This window comes from Leptosomus discolor, chromosome 10 (assembly GCF_034619465.1).
Source record: "Leptosomus discolor isolate bLepDis1 chromosome 10, bLepDis1.hap2, whole genome shotgun sequence".
NCBI lineage: Eukaryota > Metazoa > Chordata > Aves > Leptosomiformes > Leptosomidae > Leptosomus > Leptosomus discolor.
In genome coordinates, this window is record NC_141400.1 from 14,607,770 (window position 1) to 14,615,010 (window position 7,241).

Consider the following 7,241-nt stretch of genomic DNA (forward strand, 5'->3'; position numbering starts at 1 on the left):
AATTTTTACTATCTCTCAGGTCAGAGAGATCCTGTTTAAATGCAAAAGCACTTTGTAATTGCAATTTGCAAAATGATGGAAGAAATATGCACAACATGGTTTGCTGATAAAGCAGAATTTTGTCAGAGTAGGACATTGTTTCAAGGTTTACCCTGGGAGCACCAGCTGTTTTCTACAGTACTGCTAAATGACAGAAGAAGATACATTCACACACAACACAACAAAAGGCCAAGAATAAAACCTGGGAACATTTTACTTGTAAATAACAGCACAAATACGAGAAATCTGTGAGTCCACAGATAGGATACTGGTGATAGAGACATTCATCATGACACATGCCACTTTGTCAAGAAGAGAAAGCCACAGGAGGAGGGTATGAGACAGCAGTTATTTCATCCTTTATCAATATACAACCAAAGATGATGATGTTCAATACTTGCCTTTTTATCCATTATTTCCTATGACTTCTTCATCCTAATACTGCAAACAGCAACTGCTTTTTGCAATATTATGAGTGATGTTTAAGATTAAATGAGAGCTGGGGACAGAGAAGTATTAAATGTAGAGATAACACTGTTTTAACAGACTGCTGGCCTTTGTCATAAGTAGGCTATCAAACTTAGACCCCAAAAAATCCATCAGGAGAACAGCAGCTTTGCAGCTGCTGTTACAAAGGGAATAGGGAATAATTTTCAGTCAAGGCCAATAACTTCTATTGGGACTAGACAAATTCACAGCAGCTATGAAAAACAAGAATCCACATGCAACAGCTCACAATATCTTTAAGTAGAAAGGGAGGGTGAGCAGAAGGCAAGCCGCTTGGACTTGTTTCTTTGCTTTGCCTCCAAGGTGTAGCTGTTGCAGAAAGGAGGTGAAAAGGAAAGCCAAGCATAACAGTGTATTAGCTACAAGCAATGTTTTGGACCCTCTTCTTCCATATCCCTCAATTCTGTGGTGCTGATGCTGTGAAAGGCATGACATCCTAGATCTGAGGGCAAGGAGGCAGCAACTCAAAAACCAAAGGAAAAGAGATGTAGAAAGCAAAGGAGGAAGAAGACATGACAAGGAAAATGGAGCAGCAATGACCTGAGCCAAAGTAAAGCAGAGAATCACTTGCCTGAAAGGAATACCATTTGTGAGTTCTGATTGCATCAGCCAGGTCTCCAGGAGAGACAATTCCTTGTACAACATCAGCAAATTAGTCCAGTCTCCAGTTGTGACTAATGCCTGATAGAAAACTGTAAGGGAGAGAAAACATGAATGTGATCTGGCCAACTATGCACTGAGGAGAACAGGGAAAATAAACAAACAAAAAGTGTCTGAACCTGCAGGTGTCAATACAAACCCAAAAGACTGATAAGTTTTGGTTTTAATTATGGGGCTGTAGTATGGTAAGCACAGAGAATGGCAGTGATTCTCACAGTGGCCACTTGCAGGAGGTCAATACATAGCACAGTGGTCACTGCAAACACACATGTGAAGGTAGAGAGACAGGGGTTCCAGCACTTGAATTTGTTTTCTCATTTTTATCTGCAGTGAAGCTTGTGATGGCAGCCACATGGGAAGAGCCAATTACTTTTCTGCCAATGGTTGCAGCGTACCCTGTGAAATAATGGATCCCTTCAGTACCTCATCTCAAGGACTCCCCAAGCCAGGTCCAAGAGTATGAGGCTGAAGGCACTGAGGAAAACCTGCATGCACTGAGTCACAGGCAGAGACTGCCACCTTGCAGACCTATCTCAAGGGTTGGAAAAACTCCAACCTATTTTATTCTCTCAGCTGGTTCACTTGAGCACAATTCAGCCCACTGCACTGTGCAGGAGAAGCACAAACATTCTAAAAGGACTGCTGCAGTGGAGCTGAGCATCAGTGCAAGCAGTAACAGGGACTGATTCAAAAAGCCAGCTTTGAGATCTGCTGTTACAAGGTACAGCTCTGGGTGTGAAACAAGAGAGACTTTAGAGAAGCATCTTCTTGCTGTTCTTGATGAAACGAAGTGTTACTGCCCACTGAGACTCTCTCTATGTTCTGCTGTTCAAGTACAATTATTACTCCTCTCTTGGCAGTGCTTTTGTGCCCATCTCTGATAAGACCAGGGGCTGCTTTGCCTGCGGTATCTGGTCTTGCATTGCCACACAACCTGCAGGAATTGATCCTGCCAGACCTCAACAGACCATATAGCACAGACCAGAACTATAAAAAGCCAGTACATTCCCCACTCAGAGCAAAAGGAAAGCCCGGAGGGAATAGATGCTGCCAGTTGTTTTTTACCTTGATTCTTTTCACACTTTACAGTCGCTCACTCTAAGCTCCATAAATACCTGCAGGGTCAAAACACTGTCCTCAGGAGTTGGGGTAGTGACCTTGATAAGTGACACAGCCAATAGGAAGTCCTTTCTTTGGAAGGAATTGCCCCCAGTACAATTTTTTGCTCATTCAGTCTTCTTTCTCCTTCAAGCAAAATCTGCCAGAACCAACTACTTCCAATTCATTTTTTCCCTTCCTCTTCTTCTTTATTTTATTTTATTTTTGTGTTGTCCCAGCCTCCCCTCTCAGAGGTGTCTCCCTGGGGAAATTCATGTCCCTTGTACTTTTTACTCTGTGTGCATAATAGAACATTATCTGCATAATTTATCTTTCACTACATGTTGTCTTCCTTCTGGCTAAGTGTTTTTCTAAAATAAATATATATCCTCATCGTGCACGCTGAGAAAAAGAGCCACCAATCCTGCCCTATGTGAGAACTCTATAATATCCAAAACTTAAGCCACCAGGAATATGTTAGCTCAGTCCTTTAGGTCAAATGCAGCTGAAAGCTGATCTTCCTCCTGCCTCCCTCTGTATGTTTCAGTGTTCCATTCTTTCTGTAGATCTAATGAAACCCCCGCAAGGCTGAATCAAGATAAAATTTGGAATTGAAATGCAACTCACAAAGCAAGGGAATTCAATGAGATCTACCTTTAATGCCTTTTATCACACCCTGAACCACAGGGTATGAAACAAAAACAGATCTATGGGACTGGGAAGGGTGGAAGCACTGGTCATGGACTAATTAGCATGACTGTAACCACCAGGCCACATGTGGCAGAGATGTTGCTTCCATGTAGCATGCTTTCAAGAAAAAACAACTGCCAGCTAGTACATATTACAGCTTACACAATAGGTAGGGAAGCTGACAAAGCATTTGACCGTGTCTTGAACTTAAGTGTGCTGGGGCAGTTGTGGTCCAGTCAACACAATCTTCAGTCAGCTTCTCTTACATCCTCATAAGCATGAGGACAGCATAGCGCTTTGCTGATGCTGCTGGGATTTCCAGGTGTTTATAGCTAGGAGCAAGAAAATTCGAGAGGAAAACCTAACAAAACAGATTCTTTTCTATTGCAGCCTGAGGTTTCATAGCAAACCTGAATCACAGCACATTAGGGTGAAAACATGTCCTGAATACTGGGAGAGTTAAAAACCTTCCCCCTTCATTTATTTTACCATGTGACTACATCTACACAATTAAAAGTGAATTAAATGTTCCCATATTTTTTCCTGTTTTCATTTATGATGATTTAGAAAGTGCCCAAGTTTTTCTCCTTAGCACAACACTGTTATGGTCTCTGTTCTCTGTCATCCTTCCCATTTGCACCAGTTCACCAGCAGCTTCAGCACCTAAGGTTAGAAGGTACTGGGTCTGCTCTGAAGACTGAGTTGTAAAATTGCAATAATAGGCAAATCCAAAAACAAGGTTTGGAGTTTCCTCTCAAATCCTTCACACTTCTGCTTTCTACAGATATCTTTGGATGGGACAAATTCTCCTTGGAGATTCTAGATCTCCCCAAGGTCCATTTATAGGACCAAGTCAGGTCCCTAAGCACAGGTATAAGCACAGCATTCAGAGGTGCTGTTGTTTGCAGCCTTAATTTAGTCACTTCTATCTATATTATGAGGAATGAGGTTTCTACTATGAGTTGTGCCAAGCACATCTTGAGAGTGAACTTCTTGCAACTTGATGCTACCACTCCAGATAATCAAGGGTCTCCAACCCAATTTCTGAAAGTGCTGGGTCTCCAGAAAGCCCAGTGAGAATGTCTCAGATACTCTTGGGAATCCCTAATAGCATTAGAAATACAGGCACTTGAATCTATCCCTAGATTAATCTCTCTCCTTAGATTCAGTCCTGTCTTTGTGATGAGTATGGTTGCGTTGAGTGAATCTCAGGCCACAGGGCTTTTTTTATAGGGTCACATCAGCAGATTTGTGCCAAACCGAGAGACTCTAACTAGATGCAGGGCTGAAAGCCCTCTAGATACTTTGCTGTCCCGTCCACAGTGTCCCTATTTATGCATTTTATAGTGTCTTCTTTCTGATATCCTTAGATCAGTTTATGTTTCTTAGGGGAAGAACCTGAGTAAGGCAATGTGAAGTTAGCTTCACTAACTTGCTATTAATCCCCTGGTACACTGACACAAGACAAACGGCCTGGTTTAAAAAACATCAGCATCAGGGGGTCCTCTTTTTATAGGATTCTCACAGTGTGATGAGAGGCAGCACTTGTATCTAAAAAAATGTCAAAATGGGAGGAGACACCTTGATCTCAACAGATTAAATTTGGATTTTATTGAAAACCTTTAGAGCTAGGAATGTGTCACCTGTTGAAGTCAGCTGCAAAGCCCTCAAAATAGGAAAAAAGTCTGTCTCCTCTCTTCTTTGATAGTAATGCAAAGCTCTGCTGTGAGTTTTTATGTTTTAGCAGAAAAGCTCAATCCAGACGCAAAAGCAGTGGAAAATTGACCTGTTTTCATTACAGGTGCTTTGATAATCTCTGAGCCTTTGAAGCTGCTACCCAGGGAAGTGAACACAGAGAGACAAACATGGAGGAGGGCTTGCACATGGCCACAATGGGAAAGGGAAGAAGCATGGAAGGTTTAACCCAAAACACACCAAAACTTTTCAAAGCTTCACGTCTCCTCTCAACATCAGCTATTTCATACAAACCTTCCTTTGAAGTCAAAGGCCACAGTCAGGAACTTCTCTGGAGGAAAGAAGTTTCATCTCTGTCCTTACTTCACCATATCCACCATTCTCCCTTACAAAACAAAAGTTTCTATCTCATGTGCTCATCAGAGCCAAGAAGACAGCATGAGAGATGATCCTCTGCATCAGGGCTGCTATCAGGACTCAGGCTTGGATTGCTCTTTCTCATCATTTCTGTGGGCGTCTCGTTATTACATTTATGTCAGCCTCACAGTGGGATACAACACAGGTATCCTTCAGGGCAGGTGAAGTCACACTGCCCTTTCTTTCGTTTCCTCTGTGTTTGGGCAATAGTCTGTCATCAGTAATGGGAAGAAATTGTCTCTATGCTGTATCAGCACAGAGATAAGCCTGCTAGCCTGGCTTTCCTTCAAAACACATGAAAGGATCTCCAAAAGAAAGTTACAATAGGAAAAGGTGAGAAAAGTGTTCAGCTGGCTCCCATTTGCTCGACTGGAAGCACATGTCCAATATCAGACATCTTGTTGTCTCTTAGGGACAAAAATACCACAAATCCACCTCCAAACTCTCTAATTTCAAAGTCAGGATCTGTGAGACCAAGTGATCATAGAGCAATGCCGATTCCTTGGGAACAGCCATCAGCACCCACTCAAATGTCAACATGTAAAGCAAAGACTGATGTAAGTATGGTCACCTTATCAGTACTAGCTGTCCTAAAGATGTAACAATTTGAAGAAAGGACCTAAGTTGTAATAAAACTTAATAGCATCATCTGAAAGGCATCAGACAAGTCTAAATTGCCATGAGAAGAAAATAATTTTCCACCAATTTCTGTCTTTGTTAAAATCATCTTCGTACAAGTATATGGTGAGGACGGGAATATTTCATGAATTGTAATTGAAGGTAACTGATTTCTCTCCCTCAGTCTGTATCAGTAAAACTCAGTTTCATCTGATTTTAAGCGCTGGACCTCAAAGAAAAAAAAAAAAAAAAAAAAGTGGAACAATTGCAGAAATTCCAGAGGAGAGAAATGTGAACTGTCAAAGATCAAAGACCATGATCTATAAAGGAGAAATGAGGGAGCTGGTGGTTCAGAGGAGAGAAAAACAATGGAGAGAGCATAAGAGCCATCAATTGTGTAAAGGCTGTTGGAAAGAAAAAGGAAGTAATCTGTTTGCCATGACCAGGATGGCTAGCACAAGTAATAGGCTTAAGTGGCAGCAAGAGATACAAGGGTTAGATATCAGGAAAGGCTTCCTAATGGTGAGGGGAGCTGGGACTGGAGTGGGTTGCCTGGGGCGTGGTTGAGTCTCACTGTTAAAGTCTTTTAAAGAACAAACACCTGTCAGGAATTATATTTATAGATAGCTGATCCTTGCTAAAGAGGAAGGAAAATGGATAAAGAAACCTCTTAAAGCCCTTTCTCCCCTGTTTTTTCTCTGATCTTATAAAGCTACTAAAGAGATCCCAACTCCATCAAAATTCCCAGGATGTGGTCAAAGACAGGTATAACAAAGCCTCCTACAGTGAAATTGCAGAGTCCTTATGAACTTCTCAACAAGCCAGAGGGCTGCCTAGAATAACCTGCAGTGTGTTATCCCAAGGCAGCAAATGAACCTCTGCCACTTTATTTTACATGATGTTTAAACAATGGACTAGCTTCCAGTAATACAATTAGTTTCGTTGATACCTCCAAAACTACCTGCATGGTGAAGGTTAGGTGTGTCCTTGCTGAATCAGAATCTAACTACAGCACCCTGTCCTGGGCCACTGAAATACACTCCTCTGCCACTCCAAAATTTTGCAGTATAGAAGTTTCTATATCCTGGGGCAGCTTCATAATCTAACACATGAGGGAACGGTCTTTCCATTATCAGATAAGGACCCTAAATGAGAAAGGCAACATTCCCAAGGTCCAGTGCCTGTGCCCCTTTGATTACTGCAGTATAAATATATTATTGTTTGTCAGACTGATCTTTCTTAGCCTGTTTCTTCATATCAGTGGTAGAGATAGGAGCTCTCTGGGGTCCTCTGAATGTAATTAGTTTCCTTTCTGTGTGGGGGAATAGATTTTCTTTCAGTCAGGGGTGCTGTTGTTTGCAGCCTTAGTTTAGTCACTTTTATCTATATTATGAGGAATGTGGATTCTACTATGAGTTGTGCCAAACACATCTTGAGAGTGAACTTCTTGCAACTTCATGCTGCCACCTACAAAGGAGAAACAAGGTTTGCTTTTCTGCTTGCCAGATGACAGGAGA